Here is a 22597-nt window from a genome sequence, read left to right as displayed (position 1 = left end):
GACAGCCTTAATTCCTGACCATGTACGGCTGTGTATATGGCCAAAGGGACCATGAGCGTGGCTGCAAATGTAGCTTGGTGGTTAGAACATTAGGAAGAAAAGGACTCAAGTCCAGTCCCTGGTGTACTGAATATTTTGATGTAGATTAACTGGAGCAGTGGTTTGAACATAGGACTCCACATGCTTTGGAGAGTGCCCAAGTAAGAAACCAGTAGAGTCATGTTCATTCTTACATTGCTTTGCTCTTGGCAGAGGAATTTATCAGGGAAACAGGTTTAACAGAAGGTTAAACCCAGGTTTAACCTGGATTTTCTTCAGAGGTAGAAGGGGAAATGATTAAAATACATTCCTGAATCAGCTAGTTGTGACTGAATTTCCTCAGATAGCAGAGGGAAAAGAAACTTCTCCTACATCTCAAGGTAGTTTTGTAGATAACTGGAAAATTTCATCACTGTCACCACTGTCCACCCGTGACAAAAAATGAATTGTGACCGGTAGGTCGAGGGAGGTGATTCTGCCCCTCTACTCCACTCTAGTGAGACCCTACCTGGAGTGCTGCGTCCAGCTCTGGAGCCCTCAGCACAGGAGAGACATGGGCCTGTTACAGTGGGTACAGAGGGCCACAAAAATGATCACGTGGCTGGGACAACACTCCTATGAAGAACAGCTGAGAGAGTTGGGGTGGTGCAGCCTGGAGAGGAGAAGGCTGCAGGGAGACCTTGTTGTGGCCTTTCAATACTTAAAGAGAGCTTACAAGAAAGGTGGAGAGAGACTTCTTGCTAAGAGCTGTAATGACTGGACAAGTGATAATGGTTTTAAAACAGAAGAGGGTTAGATTGCATATAGGAAGAAATTTTTTATGATGGGGGTGGTGAGATGCTGGAACAGGTTGCCCAGAGAAGCTGTGGATGCCCTATCACTAGAAGTGCTTAAGGTCAGGTTGGATGGGGCTTTGAACAACCTGATCTAGTGAAAGCTGCCCCTGGCCTTGCTGGGGGTTTGAACTAGATGATTTTTAAAGGTCCCTTCCAACCCAAACCACTCTGTGATTCTATGAATGTATATTTAATAATTTAAAGGAAGATCATGGGTACCTCTCTGGTAGGGAGTGATCAGTACTCCCAGAAGTATTTATTCAAAGTCCAGGAAAACTTCAGTTGTTGTCCTGTCCTAAGAGTGGCACTGCTGTTCTCAGAAAGGGTGGTTTTAAACTACAAACTTTTCATACCATTTTAGATCCCTTCTCAATTAAAAAAATTTTCAGTCTAGGCACATAAATTAACTATGTTATGGGCAGACTACCTAACACAAGGTGCTAATTGCACTTAGGTGGAAGATGACTATGTTAAGTTTCATATGAATTTTGAGTATGGTGTCATTGTAATACCCAAGTTCCTCTGAGGACTTAAGAAACCTTACTTTTTGTACCTAAATAAGTAATAAAAAGCCATAAACAGATCCCAGAATCCAAGCTGGTCTTTCAATGAGTTTACATACTTCCCACTTTAGAGCTAAGATATTTCTAATAAAACTATCTGAATTGAAGGGCTTACAGGAGAAAAAAAATATGTCTTATAATTGCTAAACTACTTACCTACACAAAGCTAATTAAAACTCTTTAACAGATCTTAATTGGGACCTAAATTGCACTTCACCGGGACTTAAGTGGTATACAGGTTGGTTCAAGACCTCTACCTGAAAGTGAATGTCATCATGTGGAGCAGATTTTTATCACACTTGCAGCATGATAAAACTCCTTGGAAACCAAAAAGAATCAGGTTGTGTTGTATACAATTATGCTGACTTTTGCTAATTAAATTCCTAATCAATAATCTTCATCACTGAATCCTGAGTGTAAGACAGGATTCTTAAAACTTCCTTCAGTCAAATGTATGTAAAACAAAGCAAGTTGCTAATAGATGTAGAATAAGATTAAAACAGTATTCTGGACAAAAGAGAATTAAGGTTTTTCTTTGACGTTAATTTAAGGAGCAATATCTCTTGATAACAGTTTGACCATACTCAAGGAATGTGATGTATCTACATCTTTGTTTCTAGGAATTATGATGTCATTTAGGATCAAAGAAAATAGAAATCTTTTTTGAAGTTGCTGTTGTGAAATATCAATTCTGGCTTCTAATGATATTCAAGTACATAGTGAGATCTGCTACTCTAATAACCCACATATAATATCCTTCCTAAGAACTACGTGACAAAAGGCATTTGTAATTATATTTACTTCTGAAAGATTATGGTTTATAGTTAAACCAAGAGAGGCATCCTGTCATTTTCAGAACCCGTTAAATGTGACAGAATCTATTTTTCTGCCAACTTGTGAAGACCAGGCAGAGAGCAAATTTGCTGTGGTCAGCTAAGTGTAACCACTGAGCAGGAAAGTGAATTTAATAATGCATTATTGTTCTTCACTGAAGGTGAACTGTTACAGTGCCTTTGTTATAGCAGACTTTGCCTCTGCTTAGGTTTCCAGATGCCGTGCAGATTACCTGATTAAAATCTCTAATGCATGATAAAATGTTCCATGTACGCTTTTATATTAACATAAATGCATCAGTTTTTGAGGACTGTGACACTAAAGCTAATTGGAAATATTTACTACTCCATTATATGGTGCATATTACAAATAAGGATTTATTATATGTAGAGTAAATGATAAGCAGCTGAGAATTCACAAGACTTATAACCACACTGCGGTGTTGGGGGGGTTAATATAATGAGAGCAAATCTCAAGAGGTTTATGATGGCACCTCAAACTCCTGAGTTGGATGTTGGTCTTCTGCTTTCGTTTTTATTTCACACAGTAATTCAACCAAAAGAGAAAATATTCCTCCTGGCCAAATGCTGTTCTTTTCTTGGCTATCTCCTGTCATCATTTCAGCACTTTCAGCTCTTTACATTTTCTAGCTTCCCCCTGCTTTTCTTTAAATTTTGTCCTTTTTTTGGTTATCCTATCAATTTCCAATTAAAATATAAAGCATGATAATTCGCTTGTCACCAACAAGCTGAATTCTTTTCCTAAGTGAATAGAAGTAAAATCAGCATGGGTTCATACTATTTAAAATTAATATCTATCTGTCCAAAAGACATCTTGTAATAATTAAATGCTACAAAAATATTTTGGTGAAAGAAGCACACATTATATGTACAGACCTGGGTTCAGCTCTCCAATCTGTCACTGTCACTGTCACCCCTCTGTCGGTGTTTTTGTGACCTGTTCAAGTCACGTCTACATCTGTAGCATCCGCCTCTGTACTGGTGAGAGATTTACTTAATCATATTCTTAAAATTTGTGAGCTTCACATGGAAGGCATTAAGAATAATATATAGTTCTAGATGAATACAAATACACAGTATAACAGGCACCATGTTCAGCAGTGGCTATATATTGGTATACAGGTTTTAGCAGAACGATACGAGAGAGATGCCCAGAGCCCACACCTGTTGTGCAGTTAACTCAGGTGAAGCTGTAATGATTAATGCAAGCAAAAGAAGTCTGTTCCCTCCTTATTTTTTTTTAAGAAGAACCATTTAATAAAGTTCCGGTTTACTTCCCATTTTACTGCTTTAAAGCACCTACATTTACGTACTTGATATATATATATATAAAAAATTATGTTTTGTGTTCAGAAGAGCTAATGTTCTGGTTTCCTGCCTCGACTCTGGGATAAGATTACTATAGCTTTTTGAAGTATATTTACATCTCAAAAAATTAAGCTGAGAATCGGAACTGATGAGCAATGTCTCCCATGACTAGCGATCTTGTCTTCCGCAGGGAGAGAGCGAGCTGGATCAGAGATTTCAAATAGTTGTGAGGACAGACACTGCTTAAACTACAGTTCTCAACAGCAAACTTTATTGGAAAGGAGAGGGAGGTTTTTCTTTTACCTTTGTCATATGTGTGAATATTACAATGGGCCAAACAGAGAGAGGCTCAGGAGACTGAAGGGAGGGGGGATTAATAAAAGGAGCAATTGGATTAGAATTGGACTTCTTTGGCAGGGAATGGTGGATGAGAAGCTGATAGATTTTGACTTGTTATTAAATTAGAAAAAGGAAATAGATAATTTCATAGCGGAATCAGCTTTTCTTTCTGTGTAGTCTTTTATTCACTTTTTTTGCAAAGTATTTATGAAATGAATTTTGTTCCTCGTGAAAAACTGTGCTACTTTAAAGGATTTAGAGGAGAAAAGAATTGTCTGATAATTGTTAAACTGGGAGGTCTAATTACCTCCACAGTTAATTAAAACTCTTTAACTGCCCTCTTGGTGTGACAACGATACTTTCTCCTTTCTAAATGAAAGTGTAAAGGTTAAACAAAGCGGCAATCTAGCAAACAGCCTACTAGAATTTGTAATCTGACCCTGAGATCTACTGTTTACTTTGCAGAAATTACAGTGCTGGAGTGTAAAACAGGTGCAGAACACTTGATACTGTTGCCCACTGTTATACAAATGACTTGCTTTTTACTAGGCACGTAGAATTTCCTGCATTTCCTAAAAAAAGTCCAGAAACCCTAGATTAACAAAGTGGAAAAACTCAGTCTGTTTCTTGGCCGTGACCTTGGCAGTGAGACAAAAGGAGATTGGCAATGTAAGATATTTGTTGTACCCAGGAGAAAAGACTCGCCACTGGAGCCCTGCAGATATAGCTAAAATGCCTTAAACAATTGTTAAAGTCATCACTAGTAGGAACATTTCAGCACTTGGTAACGTAGGACAAATAGATATTTATTTTGCCAAAGCTACATTATATTATTTTAACTTTTTTTTTTTTAAAAGGACCATTTTATTATGGGTCATTTTGGAAATAATATGGGACAATTCTTTTCCCCCAGTTTTTTTCACTGAGCATATTTCTAACCAGTTAAACATTCAGAAAATGAGTACTGGAAACGATGGGTATTGGGCATCTGTGAGCACAGTAAAGTTCTGAATGCGCTGCAGGAGCTTACAGTATATGCCTTGCGACAGAAGGTATATATATTGATCATCTTAATAGGAGATACCTATGGAAGTCAGCATGTATGAAATCTAACCCATCACATCCTGGGTCAGGTTAAGGATGTATATTTTTGAAATCAGAAATTCAGCTGGCCGATGTAGTTATGCATTTTTTTTCTCAACAAACAAGACTCAATTTCCTGCAACCACTGTTTTAGATCAAGAGCTACGATTTAATACTGTTCAAATGGTGGAATTTTAAAAAAATAAACCTGCATAGCAAAGGTTTGTTTAAAGAGGTTTATCTTAGATTATAATGCTGGTTAAAACCAGCCTCCCACATGTCTCTTCTATGTGAAGAATTTTTAGGAAAGTATTTAGCTCTATGCTGTAAGGTTAGCCTACCCTCTCCAAATACTGAACTTAGAGTATGCAGGAGTGTTTTCTCCCCTGTGTCCGGAGTGTCTGCTTTCTGGTTTTCCTGACATGAGGATCTGCATCTGGCACCTTTTTTATCTGCGATTAGAAAAAAAAAAAAAAAAAAAAGGAGGGGGATTTAAAACGTTGTTCAACAAAGATCTGCTCAAATACAGACCTTTTTTGAATGAAAAGTTGTTTTCGTCTGCATGCAATTTTTGTAGTTCAAACAAAATAGCTACATATGTTCAGTTTGTAGCAGTCTGATTTGTGGGGCAGTGAAAGCATGTCCATTTTCCATTGTATGAACTCATAAAAATAGAACTTCAATGACTTTTTAGCTGCATTTTCAAGGCACGTTTCTCCTTTGTTACACAGCAAAGCCTCAATGTAACAGGCCATAAATTCTGCTAAATAAAAGAGAGCTAGGGAGTGAGCTTAAGCGCTGAATCCTTGATTGTCCATACTGCTTAATTGTTAGCTTTTAGCCTGGCTCTGTTTTGACTGCTACAATTAGCTCCCTCCAAAACACATCTGCTCTAGAAAGCACTAGCACTAAATAATGTGGACACAAGAAAATCTTACTTCGCTGCATGGTCAGAGATCAAATCGCAGCCTTTTTGTTTAACGCTACGACATCCAAACACAAGAAAATAACGTTTGTTTCGGGAAAGGATATTGGACCATGGCTTTATTAACAGAACATTTTATTTACAGCAAAATAGTGTCTATGATCCTCTCATCTTTAAGGACTGCAGTCCCTGCTCTGTGTATGGAAACTGCTTAAGACCCACATTGCGAATCTGCAGACTGCCTTTCTTTACACGATTTATGATTTCAAGCAATTGGATCTCTTTCAAACTGAAGTTTCCTAACCACATACCACTGTACATTTCCTAGGCTTTTGGTGGATTTCTTGCAAAATGTTCGGTCAGGGTTTGTCCATTCATTTCACCCTAAGAAAGTCCTACCACATTAAACTTGCCTGTTAGCACTACAGATACTTTCTTGTACCCAGTTATTGCCTATTAGAAAACAGTTGCTGAAGCCAGTCAGTGGCTTTGCTACCCAAAGTTATGCTAACAAGTGGACTTTTTGTTTTTACACTTTACCTTTGGCGAATCCTTAGCCTGTCGTTATCCCCAGGTCGCGCTTGATGTATTTGTGCAAAATGTCAGTCAGACAGGGTTTCTGTTTCTGCTATTAACCAAGGTGGGATGTATGAAACGTAAAGGGAAACTTGCACGGAAACCGAATAATTGAGTTCCTTGGTTGCCTCTTTCTAAACAGAAATGTCAGTTATCGTTTCTGAACTTATGTTCTGATTTTTTCATCAGAAATAGGACATGGGAAAGCTTTCCTGTTGTTCTGTTAGACACTCTGTTATACTTTAACCATTGTAACTCTTGAGGTGGAAGAATCAGAGTAATATATTAATTATTTACTTTGAAAAACAGTGAAGGGAGATATTTTTTATGCTTAAAGCCAATGTGAGTTTTGAGCAATAGCTTTTTTGGTAAATATTAAAAATTATGTTCCCCCTTATCTAAGAGACATAAAAATAAAATACATATTTCCTAACTGGCCTATAAGAGCTGTACATCTCAGCACCATTGGAAAACTATAATCTACAGTAGGAAATGGTTGTATACGCAAGACTACCATATTTTTATTTTCACTGCTGCTTCCTTTTCCCTTTTTGTATCAGTTCTCAACAGCCATCCATGAGTCTACATAAACAATCCAAACAGGAATTATGGTACAAGTCTATGGTAGACCGTCATGCCGATAGCTTGTATGATAATCTCTAGTATCACTGTCCTTGCTTCTAGGAGCTGAATTATGTGTCTGTGCTTCTGACCACTGATTAAAATGATGTAAAAATACATTGAAGAGATTTTATTTACATATAGGTACAGAAATAAAAGAACTTTTTGGTTTTGTCCTATACATTTCCGGAGTGATTATAGCATTACAGAATTCTACTAAACTTTTTGTGTTTTTTTTCTTCTCTTTTTTGTTTTGGATTATTTAACATTAAATTTTTATAATTAAAACCTTAAGGAACTAAAACGAGGGTGTGTTCATTTATAACCGATTTTATTTAATTTACTTGATTCAATTTAAAAGATAAAGCTGGGTGGCTAATGAAATTTTCAGTTTAATTTGTGCACTAAATAGTAACAGGTAGGAAACAATTATGTAAAATTTTAATTGGAATTTACAGGGGGAGTGAGGATTTAGTCAAATTAACATTGGTTTAACCTAAAATGTTTCTGATTATTTTTCAATTTTAAAAGCGTACGTTTTTCAGTTAGGTTACTGCCTTAAAAATGATAACTATCTTAATTAATTTAAATGAAAAATTCATTGTCCAAAAACCCCTGAACCTTTCAAGAACTGTCTTGAAAACAGCAAAGAAAAATCAAATCATTGCTTATGCCTTCGTTTCCCCAATTTATTTACTCAGCTAAACACATTAACTGAATTAACAGTTTTGTCTCCATTTCTCACATTACCCTTCGGTGCAGAACCAAGACATTCTTGATGAGTTCATTATCAAGAAAGTAAGACACTTTTTCAAAACCAAAGTTTTTATTCATTGACATTTCAGCGTGATTATCTCTCTTAAGTTATGCACTGGTTTTCCCCATAGCTACAATCCCAGATCAGCATACAACGTCACATGTTGACAAAAGACTCTGCGGGAGCATGGTGTTAGTCCTACTTCATTCGTTGTGCATTGGACTGAGAATTAGAATTCAATTCCTGTTTTGAGTGGGAGGAGAAAAGTGGAAGAGGAATTGGAATATTTACTGTGTTGGAATCAGAAAGTTATGATGACAATTTCTATTTTTTCTTTTTCCCAGTGAACTGAATTCTAATTACATTTACTGAATACTTAAATGAAGGAGAAAAATGAACAAAAGCTTTTAAAGCAGATGATGCCAGTCATGTTTTGCTTCTGATTTGGTTTGCATTTTATGTGGTTTGTTCTTTCAGTTATTGTATGTTTAGCCAACCATCAGCCCCATCCTGAAAGTCAACAATAATAAAAATGTAAATCATCATCAAAAGCATGCCTTGCAGTGAGAGAACATTTCAAAGATTGTTTATCAGTTGTTCATTTTCTCCTGTCAGATGTTGAAATCTTTTACTTCCCATCATATTGCACAGAAATGCAGTTTTACTGATAGTGTCTACTTGTAGCTAAGCTGTGAAAAAGTCAAAATTTCATTTTGTAAAAGCAGTTATCACACAGAGTACTGCAGACCTAGGTTATTGGTCCTTATTTAGCAGGCTCACAGATAAGATGTCTAATTTCCTGGCCAACCTTTTTGTGTGTGTGTCTGTGTGTGTAAGAGTGTGTATGTATGTGTGTGTGTGGGCCCAGTAAAATATATAATATTAATAAAAAATACCTTATACAGCTTTTTCACTTGCAGTATACAGATACAGAAATAAACACCAGCCAAGAAGTCACTGTGAAAAAATAAGACTTTAATTATTAAATTAACTGTTAATATTATATTACAGTATTTTTAAGTGCCGCATAAAAATTTAATTAGAAATACGAGCTGTGTGGACTACCTGACTTAACATTGAGCACAATTTAATACAGACTCAATCAAGTTCTTCTGCTGTTGATTTAAGTTTGAAAAATTTCCATATCTAAATTAGAGCTGTTCTGAAAAAATGGAGGGGAAAAAGATATGTTAACTCTTTTAATACAGACTTCTGTAGTAGAAAATGTGCAATACAATAGAGGTTTGTCTACTCTCTTTCCATAGATGGCTTCTCTGATATACTAAAATAATATTCCTATTTTCAACTAAAGGAAACCTATACCAACGTCTTTTCTTAACCTTCAGAAATACTAAAAATGCTGAAGAGTAAAAAATAGCATATTTCGGTATCATCTTGGTCAGGTACAGTGAAGGAACAGTTAAAGGACCTGTTTCATCTATCTGAGGGAAAAATCTGAAGTCACAAGGAATTAAGAACTCTTTTTGTAATTGTTTTTTACATAACACATGAACAGATTCTTAGTTGTCCTGATTTGGGTTTGTTTGGTTTTTTTCTTTTCCATTTTATTTATAGCTCATAGTTATGAAAGAAATGCAGCCACTCTAACAAAGTTGTTAGGGAGGTAGGAGAATGGCTTATTAGCAGAACTTCAGAATGAGTAGACCTAAGTTTGATCCCAGCAATTTTTTCTGAAAGCTGAGTTACGAAAACAGAATTTCATGCAAGAATTGCAGGTCTGTTTAATTGCATCTGCTTTCATTATACACTTCCATTATGCATTTTGCTGTTCACTACAGTGTTTCATAGAAGAGCAAGTATATTCTATCCTGCACATCAGGTACATTCTGTAATTTCAGCTGCAGCTGAAGCTAACACAAGTGGAAAAATAATTTTGTGGATGGTGTTCTCTGCACTTAAAATTTTTTTCTAAGTCTATACTCCCTCTTAGCACAGCAAGATGAAACCTTGATTACTGTTAATATTCAACTCATTTAATAACACAAACATGGCTTCACAAATATAATAATGACGACAGAAATTAAATGGCAGTTAGAAAAATATAGGTAGCTACTATGTTGCCAGGACAGATGAAAATGGATGCATTCGTACCTGAGTTCCAAGCCCTTTGCCCGAACCTAAGTTATTGCATTTTTATGCTTCAATGAGTTGCTTTTCATAATTAAGCAACTATCTATGGAGCTGTTCTTTATGTGTTTATTAAAGATTGTCTTACTCATTTCCTGATGACACAAAATTGTTTGAGTGGCAAAGTAACTGTTCTAAATAGCTGAGATCCAAGAAAACAAAGGGGAGTGACTGAGTGGCTTAAGTTTGCTCATATATTTCACAGGAAATTTTTAAACTGTAATCTTTACTTGGAAGTGAGTTACTATTGTGCACTGTTTTGATTCCTCTAAAAATAACATCCATTTTAGTGCATTTTAAAAGTCTGAATTCTGTAAGCATTACCTATGCCCATGAACAACTGTCTGAAGTGGCATAATTCCAAAGACAGTGCAAAAGTTTAAGTTCAGTTGTCAATTTTGTCTGTTCAGGTAGCACCAATTTTGGAAGGCCCGAACTCAATCATCATTATTATTCTATTTCTCTCTGTCTCTTTCCATTTTCTTTTTGGTGTGGAGAATTAAAGTAAAAAAAAAACCCACCCAACAGTATGTTTAATTCCCTGAAAACAAAGCTGAAAGCCCTCTGCACAACACCAAATCTAAAACGAGAACTAGAAATTTTATAAATCCTGTATATACTCTTTCAAACTTGAACATTTCAGTTATTAACTATTCCCAACCTCAGCTTTGATTAGCTCATTTTAAAAGAAGTAGCCTTTTTCTCATGATGTAAATTAAATAGCTGTTGTCAGGTCTATTAAAGAGAGTATTATTCTATTTACCCCACAGCTGATAATAGAGTCGCACAACTCACCCTAGACTGGTCTTCCTGTAAGTTACAGCTATGATGTCTCCAAAGGGATAAAAAAAGTCCTATCCTCTACTTCTCTGCTTATTTTCATCATTACGTATATTCCTATGCTATAATAAATCACATGAAATACTTTTTGTAGCTACAGGGCTCAAGGAGTATCTTCTGTGCTTGGTATTTATTTGGGCTCCAGAAATATAAATATGTCTAAAACTTGCTGAATGAGGACCTATGTTGTACACTAATACAACTGTGTTTAGACATGTTTGGAGTTTGAGAAATGTAATTAAATAACCCAGATGCAGTCGTCCTATATGTGTAGTCTCAAACATGTATATATTTTATTTGAAATACAGCATCCAGAATATTCTTGCTCAGTAAACTGTGAAAGGTAAGCGAACATCCTGAAAGCTTGACCTCACCATTTGACATGGAAGAGGAAAAATTACTCATCCTCTTAAGCAATTAAAGAACGCTTTGCAGGACAAACCCTCACCACTGCAGCCAGTTTGTAGCCTATACTTAACCAGATGGTGGGCTATGTTGCTGGAGAAAAATTCTCTGTTGAATACTGGGGCTGAGTCTGTCCTCAGAGATTTCACGGTTTCCATGTAGCAGGAGAGAGGAACAGAAAGTCAAAGTAGGCCTGTTTCTAATATAATGTCTATCTGATTTCTTCCTGTTTATTTACTAGGGGGAAAGAGATAAAAAGGAAAGATTTCCGAAATAAATAGATACTGAGAACTCGGATTAATTGTAGAGGAAGACCCTCAGGACCTTATTGGGTCCTCCCACATAACCGCTCTGCTTCACCAAACAGTCATGATGACAGGTTTGGAGATCTTGGAAGAGCAGATCTTGGAAAGCAGCCACATTTTTGGCAAAGTATCTAGGCAAGCAATTAATTGATTTCCAGACCTGCTGTGTGCTTTTGTCATAGTATTCCTAACCCAGAATTTTAGTTTTAAATTCTTCCTTTACCTTGATGCGTATGTGTGATAGCATTGCTCATTCACACTGTCCAACTTCAAACTGTAGCATCTATTCCATTTTAGTTCAGTCTAAACATGTAGGGTTACACAAAGTGGATGGAGCAGGAAATGCACTTCCACAAGCTTTTATATGCCTTCAAACCTGCTCTTGAAGGTTTTAAAGGATTGTTCCTCTTAGTTTTCCCTATGAGATTAGTGTGTAGATTTTGTATGTTTTACAGTTTGTGACCACGAGAAAGACCTCTGCTAGGGCAACCTTGTATAATGTGAGGGAACTTCACAGTGCTGTTCTGTTTCTTCAGCCCAGGATGATGTGGTTTATGTTCAAATGGATGGACCAAAGACGGAGAATGGTGGAATGGCTAGTGAAACAGAATAGTGAAAGGACAGGAGGAAATGGACCAAAATTGAGATACAGGAAGTTCCTTTTAAACACAGGATAAAACTTTTTTACTGTGAGGGTGGTGAAGAGAGGTGATGGAGTCTCTCTCTGCAGAGGTGTTCAGAACCCAGCTGGACTTAGTCTTGAGTTGGGGCAGGACTAGGTGGTCTCCAGAGGTGCCTTCCAGCCTCAACCATGTGATTCTCTAAATTGATAAGGAGATGAATCATAGAATCATAGAATTATTAGGGTTGGAAAAGAACTATAGGATCATCAAGTCCAACTGTCAGCGCAACACTACCGTGTCTCCTAAACCATGCCCTGAAATGCCACGTCTACTTGTTTTTTAAGTACCTCCAGGGATGGTGACTCCACCACCTCTCTGGGCAGCCTGTTCCAATGCCTGACCACTCTTTCAGTAAATAAATTTTTCCTAATATCCAATCTAAACCTCCCCTGGTGCAATGTAAGGCCATTTCCTTTTGCCCTATTGCTTGTTACCTGGGAGAAGAGACCAACACCCACCTCACTGCAACCTCCTTGCAAGTAGTTGTAGAGAGTGATGAGGTCTCCCCTCAGCCTCCTCCAGGCTAAACAACCCCAGCTCCCTCAACCTCTCCTCATAAGACCTGCTCTCCAGACCCTTCACCAGCTTCGTTTCACTTCTCTGGACACGCTCCAGCAAACGGTATCAGCAGTTAATGAAAGAAATCATGATCAAGGTTTTCCTCTGTTGTTTTTCAACTGTAACCTGACCTGAAGAGAAGCAGTGAATAAATGAGATGCTTGCTTCATTCTGCTGCGTTCTTGTGGGAGAGGAAAAATAAAACCATTTCCCTGAGAACACAAGGCATATTTAGTCTAATATTTTCATATTCCGAAACACTCTGGTCTTGTTTCCTGTGTTTCAGGATCCATATGCCATGGTTTGCTCTCTATGTGTGGTTAAGGAATCATATAATTCATTTTATATAGCACTGATAATGCAGACCATTTGTATTCACAAAAGCTTTTTTAGAAGCCTTTATTATTATTGTTTTTTAAACAAAATCCCCTGAAAGCAAAACACACCTAGAAAATTAATTGATTATATCGCTATCCTAGCACCTTTTCATGCCCTAGTTAGCTGTAAATGTTTTCTTTTTAGAACTCTTTGTCTTTTAAAACTGCTTAAGAGACTATCTATTCTTTTACACAGAACTTATTTTACTAAAGCTGCAGAGACTTTAAAAAGTTTGAAAGTCAGAAAGATCTCAACGTGGAAGGATTATTTTTAATAGTGCTTTGTAAATTTGAATGCTTTTAAGTGTAAGTCAGTATCTTCTCAAAGTAATACGAATCTAAAACATTCAAGGTTATTGAAGCTTTATCAACAAAACTAATTGGAGGCTGGAAAATTATAATTATCATTGAGGTATTAATTTGAATAACAGTATTCAGTTATAACTATTCACACACATATCAGAAGTCCTAACAGTGTTGGAATCAGTGTATAAAATTTATCAAAACCTTTTGCAATAATTAGCTTCTTAAAGAGTGGCAAGCACATGTTTCAGAGTCTGAAATGAACCATTTTTGAAACAGATTTCTGACAGAGCTATATAATTGTGGGCCAGTAATCATAACTGCAAATGAGAGGAAGTGGGTTTTTCTGACAACTCAGGCACTGGGTGGCTCTCACGGATTTTCAGGTGATGACTTACCAACTGAACAGGCGAGTTATGTGCCATGTAAATAATACAGAAGTAACAGGTTTGGAAAATCTGAACTCATGTTCTACCTGCATTAAAACCAATTGGGCTTTTTTTTCTGCTTGTAGATTTTTGGACTATGGTTTTGGGGATTTGAGGTGTTTTTCCAGCCCCCAGCATCTGAACAGACCCATTTCGGATGTGATCTTCGCAAAGCACAACAGCATATTTCTTTAGTCCAGTACTTAATCTGCTTGCAGCCATTAATTGAAAAGGGCTGGGTTATTGTTTTTCATTTAAAGCTTTCATCAGCTTTTAAAATTGATAATGCCTATATTCACAAGGGATTAAAGAAGAAAATAAGTATACATTTTCACAGCCTTTAAATCACGTAATTTGCCACTGGAATTAATGTGTATCATCTTGAATTATTATTTGATCTTATACATAAGTGCTCTGCTATTTAAAAAGAGTCTTAATAACAAATCTACCAAAGGCAGTTCAAAGCCCCTTTATCATTTTTTTTTTCATTAGTATCTCCCATTTTCATTTCATTGCTTTTGTTCCTTACCACCTTCTTCATCCAGAAAAATAAGGAACAGCCAGTGTCGCTTTTGAAATGGAAAAATGGTTTCAAATCACTGGCAAAGCTTAATGACTTCTGACTGCTGAGATATGTTAATTTAAGCCAGACCAAATGTTCCTCAGCTGCAAATATTTGGTGTTGTTCACTGGGAACTGGCAAGATTTATGAGGGCCCAGTGGCAAAGGCTCTCTGCTCACATGCCTCACATTACAATTGTTTCACATGTTAGATGATAAAAGACTGTTTGGGAAAAAAAAAAAAAAAAAAGAAAAAAGGGAGGGAGAGGAAGGAAAAGAATCAACTTTTCACAGCAAATGTGTATAGGCCCAAAGAGGATGAGGACTGAGAGAGACAGCTATGCTTTTTTCTGTCAGTGAATCTTCTCAAAGAACCATTTAACTGCTGAATTAATGTGGTATTCTCATGCCAATCTGCATTCTTTTCGCCTTCTCAAAACATCAAAATCCATGTGACTGGATGGTTCAAAGCACTGGTAATGGAGCATAGAGAACTTTTTTTTTTTTTTAAATTTCTTTTTTTACTTCTAGGTGGCCAGTCCAAACCTACTGCAAACTGATAGTGGATGAAAGTTATTAACCTTTGGCTCTTCGGTTATTTTGAGAAATGAAGTTAGTGATCTCAGTTCAGTAATGAGTAGACAGGTATCTACCTCATAAATACCACAGTAACTTATGCTGATAGACATTCTTGATAGGGCAATCTTAAGAGAGATAGGGCAGAGACCGAACTGTCCTCTGGGAGAAGGCACCTGCACGACGATCAATAGGAAAAATACGTGGAAGCATTCCCTGCTATTCTGGATATTATTTTGTAAGACTGTAAATTGGGAACCACTCAGTCTGTCATAATTCAACAATAACAGCAAAGAAAAAAAAGCAGAGGGAATGGGGCATTTTACAAGTTATGTTCATAAATTTCATTTTTTAATATATGCTTAAAAGGAAACTTACCCTCTTTATTAATCAAAAGAAAAATGAATTCCTGACTGGCTTACATTTACTCTTTAATTTGTAAGTGACCGTGAAATTTGAGGGTCGTACTGTTTCCTAAATGTTCTACTAGGTTTAGAGCTTTTTTTCTTTCTGAAAGCAGAAGCCAAAAACTAGTACTAGCATTTCTTGGTGTGCAGAGAAAAGAATGGATGCCTTCTCTGCTGGGTTTAAGAACACATTGCCTATAGCCCCTCTCCTACCAACACTTAAAACCTTTGAAGCAAATACAGTTTTGCTTTCTGAGTCTGTCCGAGGTTGTTATTGTTGAAAGCCTAATTGCTGCTTTCATGCATACAGCTAACCTCAGCATTAGAGCTTCTGCCTTTACCACTGCTGATAGTGCTTTAATGCTATACCACTGCTTTTTGTACCCCATTCCTTCTAGTACCTGATAGAACAAGTACGTTCTCCCAAAATCTACAGGGAGGGAGGGTACAGCAGCTTTACTCATGGTGGGTCAAATCACTACTCCCCCGCCCTCCGCCCCAAACCAAAGCAAACAAAAATCCTGCATTGTATCTCCATAGAAGTCTTAGGGAAGTCACACTAAGCTGAGTGAGCATCAGTGCAAATTCATTCAAACTTTACGGTATGGATGTTTGCAATCAGGGTAGATTAACCCTGATTATACAAATCAGCTACAGTGAAGGTCTACTAAGCACAGAAATGACTGCTCTAATGACTATAAGGTGATAACTCCTGGGCGGTATTCAGGGTTTCCACTGAAGGTAGTGGGAGCTGTGAGGGCTAAGTGCATTCCTAGCATTTTGAGGAGGAAAGAGAAATGCCTCTGCAGGGGTCAAAATGCCCCCTTGAGTGTTAAGAAAGGATTTTCACTTTTTCAAATGTACATAATGGTTCTCACAGACAAGAGAAATATTTCGAAATAAATAAACCAAATGTTAGTGGGGTTTTAAAATATTTATTATCTCAAATATGGAAAACTATGTTCATATTTGCATTTAGGCTGAAACTATCGCTCCTTAGGGAAAAAAAAATACACCATGTATTTGTGCTAAACACTTTAATTATGCCCTTCACTGGGGTAAAAGGAAAAAGAGCTGACAGCCAGCAAAAGAAAAAAATCCGGATTCTTTTCTTGCATTAAATATGACACAGATTGTAAAAAGCAATATTTTACCCTTGAAATGTTTAGAAGTATTGACATTCTGTCCACTCAATTGTCAGCTTGTCTTTAGAGATAGAGCTTCCAGGTCCTTAGCATTTAGTAAACTGACACTGATCTCTATTCTTCTTTAAACTTGTATGCAATTCTTGGCTTAAAAAAGCCTCCATGATACCACAAAAGGTTATTCTTGCTGTGGGCACCTTAAAAGTTCTGTGCTATCCGTATACTTGTTTTTCTGCTCTTGCAAATTTGTCTTACTGAATAAGCCTTTTAAATTTTATTTTATGTCTCAACAAAGCTTGAAAAGGGATTTGGGAATATTGTGGGTTACTGTTCCCAGGGGGACATGTAGAAGTTTTAGCTTGCGCTGCTGGAAGGAAGCTCCTTGGTGCCTCAGAGCTGGTGGGGAAGGGGAAGCAGCAGGACCTACATGGAGGTAGAGGAAAGAGCTGGTGGCGTTAGAGGAGGACCTGGGAGGCAAGGGCTGTCTTCACAAGTTCTTTGGTTAATTCAGTGGGAATTTGTGTATGTTAATTGGGCAGCACAAAATCAGCTTCACGAATATGAGGGTCCAGCTTTGTGTGCTTAAAACCAAAGCCTGTGTCAGAGCCTGCCTTCCTTACCTGAGCAAAACTCTGGTGGAATTTAAATAAATAGTAAACATGAAACACTGAAAAAAAGGATTTGCTCCTTTGTGTGCCAAATAGGTATATAAACAAAATTAGCTGCATGTTAATAAAGGTTAAAACGAGAAAGTATAACAACGCAGAATAAATTGCCAAGCCTTCCTAGCAGAAGCAATGGCATCGCTTGATTTCTCTGCCATTATTCATATTGCTATGTTTACTTTAGAGTGCTAGAGAAGTCCCTTCTGATTTAAATAAAGTTTGTCATGTTTTACTTCTATTGGCATGCAAATTCTTCAAGGATAAAGTATCTGTTAGATTTCTCTGCTTTCTTTCACTCCTGCTTAAATGATGAAGCATGATTTGTGGTATTTAACGTAATCAGGGTATCATTAATTTTCTGCTAAAATGTTTCTGCATATGGACATGCAAAATAAGTATCTACCATGCCATCAGTTGGTTAAAGAATCAAAATGAGGATGACAGTGTTTTTCTAAAGAAGATTTCTCTGAATCTTTCCACCCACAGGCTCTGTTGAAGGCAGTAAATAGTCCATTTTTGTTAATGAAGCTTCACTCATACAGCTGGGATTGTTTAATATTTTACGAGTGTTACTTTGTTTTGCTCTCAACGATCTCAGGCAGTTAAGGATTTATGAATCGTGTTTTTCTCAGCCCATCTGCGGTTTCCTATCTTCCCTGGCCTTGAGAATATGTTTAAATTTATTAAAGCGAAGCAAAGGCTCATTATTTCAAAGGAGAGCCAAAGTGACACAGTGAATTGGTTATTAATGGAAAGGCACTGCCATAGGGCGATTGAAATTTAATGATATCCTACAAGAAAAAAATGAGGGTGTCACTTTCCAAAAAGTCATGCTAAATGCCAGCCTTTTTAAGGTCCTGCCGCTAATTTTATGCCTGCGCACAGTAATGTTTTCAAAAGCGTTTAGGAAACACGGACCAGTGACTGTACTGATTATCCTTTTCACCTTCTCGCCTGTTCCAAATGGGTTTGTGCAGTGAGCGATTTAATCTCTAAATATAGGGAACGTTAAAAAAAATAACATTGCTGTTTTTCACAAGCTAAGGGCCTTTTGCAATCCTCCAGAGATGGACTTGCAAATATGCTATCTCCATATGCTCACAGTAAGCTCTCAAACTGGCTCATCACCAAAAAAAAAAAAAAGAAAACAAAAAACTTCAATCACTTTATTTCTTCTGCTTTTCTGTCATTCAAGAGATGTTTTATGTACACAGGGTACATTTATCAAAATTTAAGTCACACGTGATTAGAGCATATCTAGGAAGTTTGGAAATTTCTCCATTCTCTCCTGATTGGACTACATTTTCTTTCAGAAGACAGTTGTTTCCTGAAATGCCTTCCACCTGTCCCTGGATTGTCCTTAGTTTATAATATAATGTTCATATAGACTTTGTCACTATGTTTTCTCAGTTTTAGAGACAAGGTGTGCAATTTCCTGGCAAATCCAGTGTATTCTTCCTAAGTGAATGTTGAGGCATGTTTTGTCATTTTGGTTTTGTTGTTGTTTTTTTTTTTAATTTGAGCTGGGTATTATTCCAGGACCACAGAGACCCAATAATGTGGTCCTTAAGTGACTGTTGAAAGCGTTCCAGATGGGAGAGGGAGATGAGGGGAGAGGGGGAAATACCTGTATTAGGACTGCAGGATCAGGCAGATAGAAACTTGTTGATGATGCTGGTGCTCAATGGAGTATTATTGTTTAATGTTCCAGTGCTGGTGATAACTATATGGTTCCTTCTAGTTACGTGTTTCAACACATGATTTACTACAACTATAACCATGTTTAAGCACAATTGAGGAACACGGATTGTGGATAAATCACGGCTAACACAAGGTCTGTGTAAATGTCTGGACAGAAAATAGCTCGTGATAACCATGTCAAAAAAGCAGGCTTTACATTAGACACCTCACAATGTTAGATGACTGCTCCTTTGTAAAAGCAGAAGAACTGAGGAAGGATTCTCATGCCATGACAACAAAGCTGCTATGGCTACACCAGCTATTGTGTGACCTTCCTCAGTTCTCAGCCATCGGGATGAAGAATCCCCTTTAGTACTCCCCCGTAGCCGTTCTCCTGAGATATCAGCTCCCCCAGAAAGCATACAAATACCCAGCAAAGCGAAAAGGGTAGTAGCATAAAGGGATATTTGGTATCAATCATCCTCGGTTAATACAGAAATGGTAGAAGTCTGTGGTGGAAAAGACACGCTAGGTCACCTAGTTCATCTCCCTGCTGGTGCGGGAAATGTTCCCGACATATATTTTCTAGTGCCCTGTCCAGTCTAGTTTAAATACCTGATGCAACTCATTTATATTTATATTGTAATTTTCTTACAAACATAAATATAAAACCAAACTCCAGACGTTGCCCTTGACAGGCGCATTAGTAACAAATCATTTTCTAACCTTGCTTATGGTAAATTTCCAACCATCTGCTGACAGGTAAACAGAAATTTCTTTTTTTTTTTTTTTTTTTTAACTCTCAGAATACTTTCCGTTTCCAGCTTCAACAAATGAAATTAAAAAAAAACAACCCTAATTATAAAATGACAGCACCATGTTGTTTCTAAAGGGAGAAATGTTGCCCTTACTGGAGGCGTACATCTGACAAGCATCCCCTGCACATGGTCCTGCCCCTCCTACACGTAGGATAACCTGTAGTCTTAAACATACCATCTGCCATCTGCGTGCCATGGAGGTGGAGGGAGCCTGGGGGTAATAAAGACTGGTAGCCATCTCCCTACTTCTTATATATTAACAACGCTGGGGAAAAAAAAAAGTAAATTATTGCCAAATTTTGAACTCTTTCTCCTATAGAGCAGAATCCTGAGATGAGAGACACAGTTTTGTTCAATCTATAGAAAAGTTGCAGAGGGGAAGAGTTATTAAAATTATTTGTGAAACAAAGCCAGGCTAGGTGAAGTGAGTGGTGCTGAGTGTCATTTCTGAGAGGGTAAATGTGGTTTCACATGCCTCGGTCTTGGGTCCGTGAGTGGGTGCTGGAAATGTCACCTGTTCTGTGGGCAGCAAAGGCTGCTCTCAGTGTATGGAAACCAGCTGGTGAGAGGGCCTTGCTCTCTGATTAATACCAGGAGATGGAGGGGTTAGAAGGAAGGGTCAGCTTCTTGAGGTGCTAAGTGTCGTCTTCTCTGGCTTAAATCACTGAAAAAGAAGGTTCTTCAAACTGGGTGCAAGAATTATTGTAGCTGGCACCATGCCTTCTCGGGGACTTTTTGTTGTCTGGGGTGAGGGGGCAGAATAGTCAGAAAATAAGGTCGATAAGACCAGCAAATACTGTGTAAACTGAAACCCTGATAGGATTTGCATACGATTTTAAAGAGCACAGGGAGAAATGGCGCCTCAAGGGCCTGCAACTTCGGTTCCTCTGAGCTTCCTAACTATAAACTTATCATCCTATAACCTTTCTAACAAAGACATAAACACTTCAGCTACATATATTTTGATTGTTTCATGACAGTTTACTGGAGGCTTAGCAATGACAGATTTCTTCATTGTCTTTTTGCCAAAATTTGTCCTTTAAGTCATTTTTGTTGACTGCCCCTTTTAGCAGCTCACCTCACAATGAGAGAGGAGACAATTAATGGGAGGGTGATTTATCACTGCCAAAAACTGTCAAGGACTTCTGTTGTAGCTGGAGAAAAAGCAATTTCACATTATGGCATTTCATTCCGAATACATTGTATTTACAGCTCACAGTTTTATTTTCAGAGCCTATTATCAGGTGAAACAGTTGCATCTGAAATGTTGTTTGTGACATAGGTGACCTGTTAGGATTTGATAAGTATTTACGCCAGAGCACAAGGGGCTCACACATCTGCTGTTGGCAGAAGCAATGGAAAAAAATAACCTGGAAATGAGGCGTTTGATTTTTCTGGTTCCTACACTCGAGCATCTGTTGCTATAATTAAGTGGCATTCAGTAATTGCAGAGCAATGGTGAAATAAACATATGCATTCTTGCCAGCTTTTAGGATTTGGTGTCCTTACCGTAGGAGAGACAAGCAAAGTGACTTCAGCAAGAACAAAGGGTTCTGTAACAAAGTTTAACAATTAACTTTGCTATGGCATAAAGCGGAATTTTACAAGGAAAAAGGAATAGAGGGAGGGAAAAAAAATCTAAATTGGCTGGTAGCTTTTGTACATTTAAACTGATCGCTGCAAGAGGTAAAGCAGAGTAGTGAATGGGGAACATGTTAACACTTTTCTGTTGAATGTACATGACACCCTTGTGGTTGCGTTTTGAAGCTCAAACTTGAGCATGCAATGCTAACTGAAAAATGAGCATGCAAGAAATGTATTAGAGAGAGTTTCTATCGCAGTGCGCTACTTGATTTTGAAGGGGGAGTTGAGCAGAAGATCTCTGCGAGGGGCCCTGCTGCCTTTGTCTACGCACCAATTGTGGTGTAAATGAAAACAGAACCTGGTGGTCAGTATTAGTTAAGAACATTGGTTAAGAACAGGCTTTTTAAATGAATTGTTTATAAGGCATTAGTTAAACAATCAAATGTTCCATGTTCTGTGCTGAGATTCAGTATGCTTTATTAAATTATTTTTTAGAATGAACTGGGGATATATATTTTTTTCTGAGAGAGGATTTAAGTCAGAGCACTGTCTCATCTGATCAGAAGTTTTGTGATTGTCGTGTTTTTTGTCTTTTGAGAACAGGCTGTCCAGCAAGTTATTTCAATAACCATCCTTGTACTAAAAATAAAAATAAAACTGGATAATTGAATAGCAGTACCCATGTAACCTAACAGATATGTGGCAGATGTAGCATGTTATAAATTCTGGAAACCTAAGAATAGAAATGAGTGTCTGGCTCTTGCTGTCTGTCGAGGCCAATAAAGAGTGAGCATGAAAAAGAGCTATTAGTATTGTTTGAGGAGGCCATTCTTATATATGTTTTGGCACTTTCTCTTGCATGCTCTGGAGCAAGTTTGGCATTAAGTCTGCACCTGCCTTTTTGGCTGGTGGAGTAAGTAAGAGAAACCACTGTGCAGTGGGCAGAAAAAAAATTGCTTTAAGTATCTTGAATATATATCTATAGATACATACATGCATGCATATATATACATATCTATTCTCATACATATATGCAGAGAGAGAAAAAGACATATAAAATGAATAAAGCAAAGAGAAAAAAATCTTGTTTACTGGAGATGGGACTGGGTTGAAAAGTGAGAATAGCTGACAGTTTTTCTTTACTTTCCATCACTTACACTAATTTCTACATGGCCATAGCAAGCCTTAACAAGTCAGTCAGAGCTTTAAAGGA

General features: G+C 37.4%; 1 protein-coding gene across 8 annotated transcripts in view; it reads left to right on the top strand.

The window, feature by feature from the left end:
• DACH1 (dachshund family transcription factor 1) overlaps positions 1-22597 on the top strand; it is a 362299-nt gene that overhangs the window by 272941 nt on the left and 66761 nt on the right. The gene's annotated exons all lie outside the window — the stretch shown is intronic.

The sequence above is a fragment of the Phalacrocorax aristotelis genome, chromosome 1, assembly GCF_949628215.1.
Source record: "Phalacrocorax aristotelis chromosome 1, bGulAri2.1, whole genome shotgun sequence".
Taxonomy (NCBI): Eukaryota; Metazoa; Chordata; class Aves; order Suliformes; family Phalacrocoracidae; genus Phalacrocorax; species Phalacrocorax aristotelis.
This window is presented reverse-complemented; position numbering and strand designations above follow the sequence as displayed.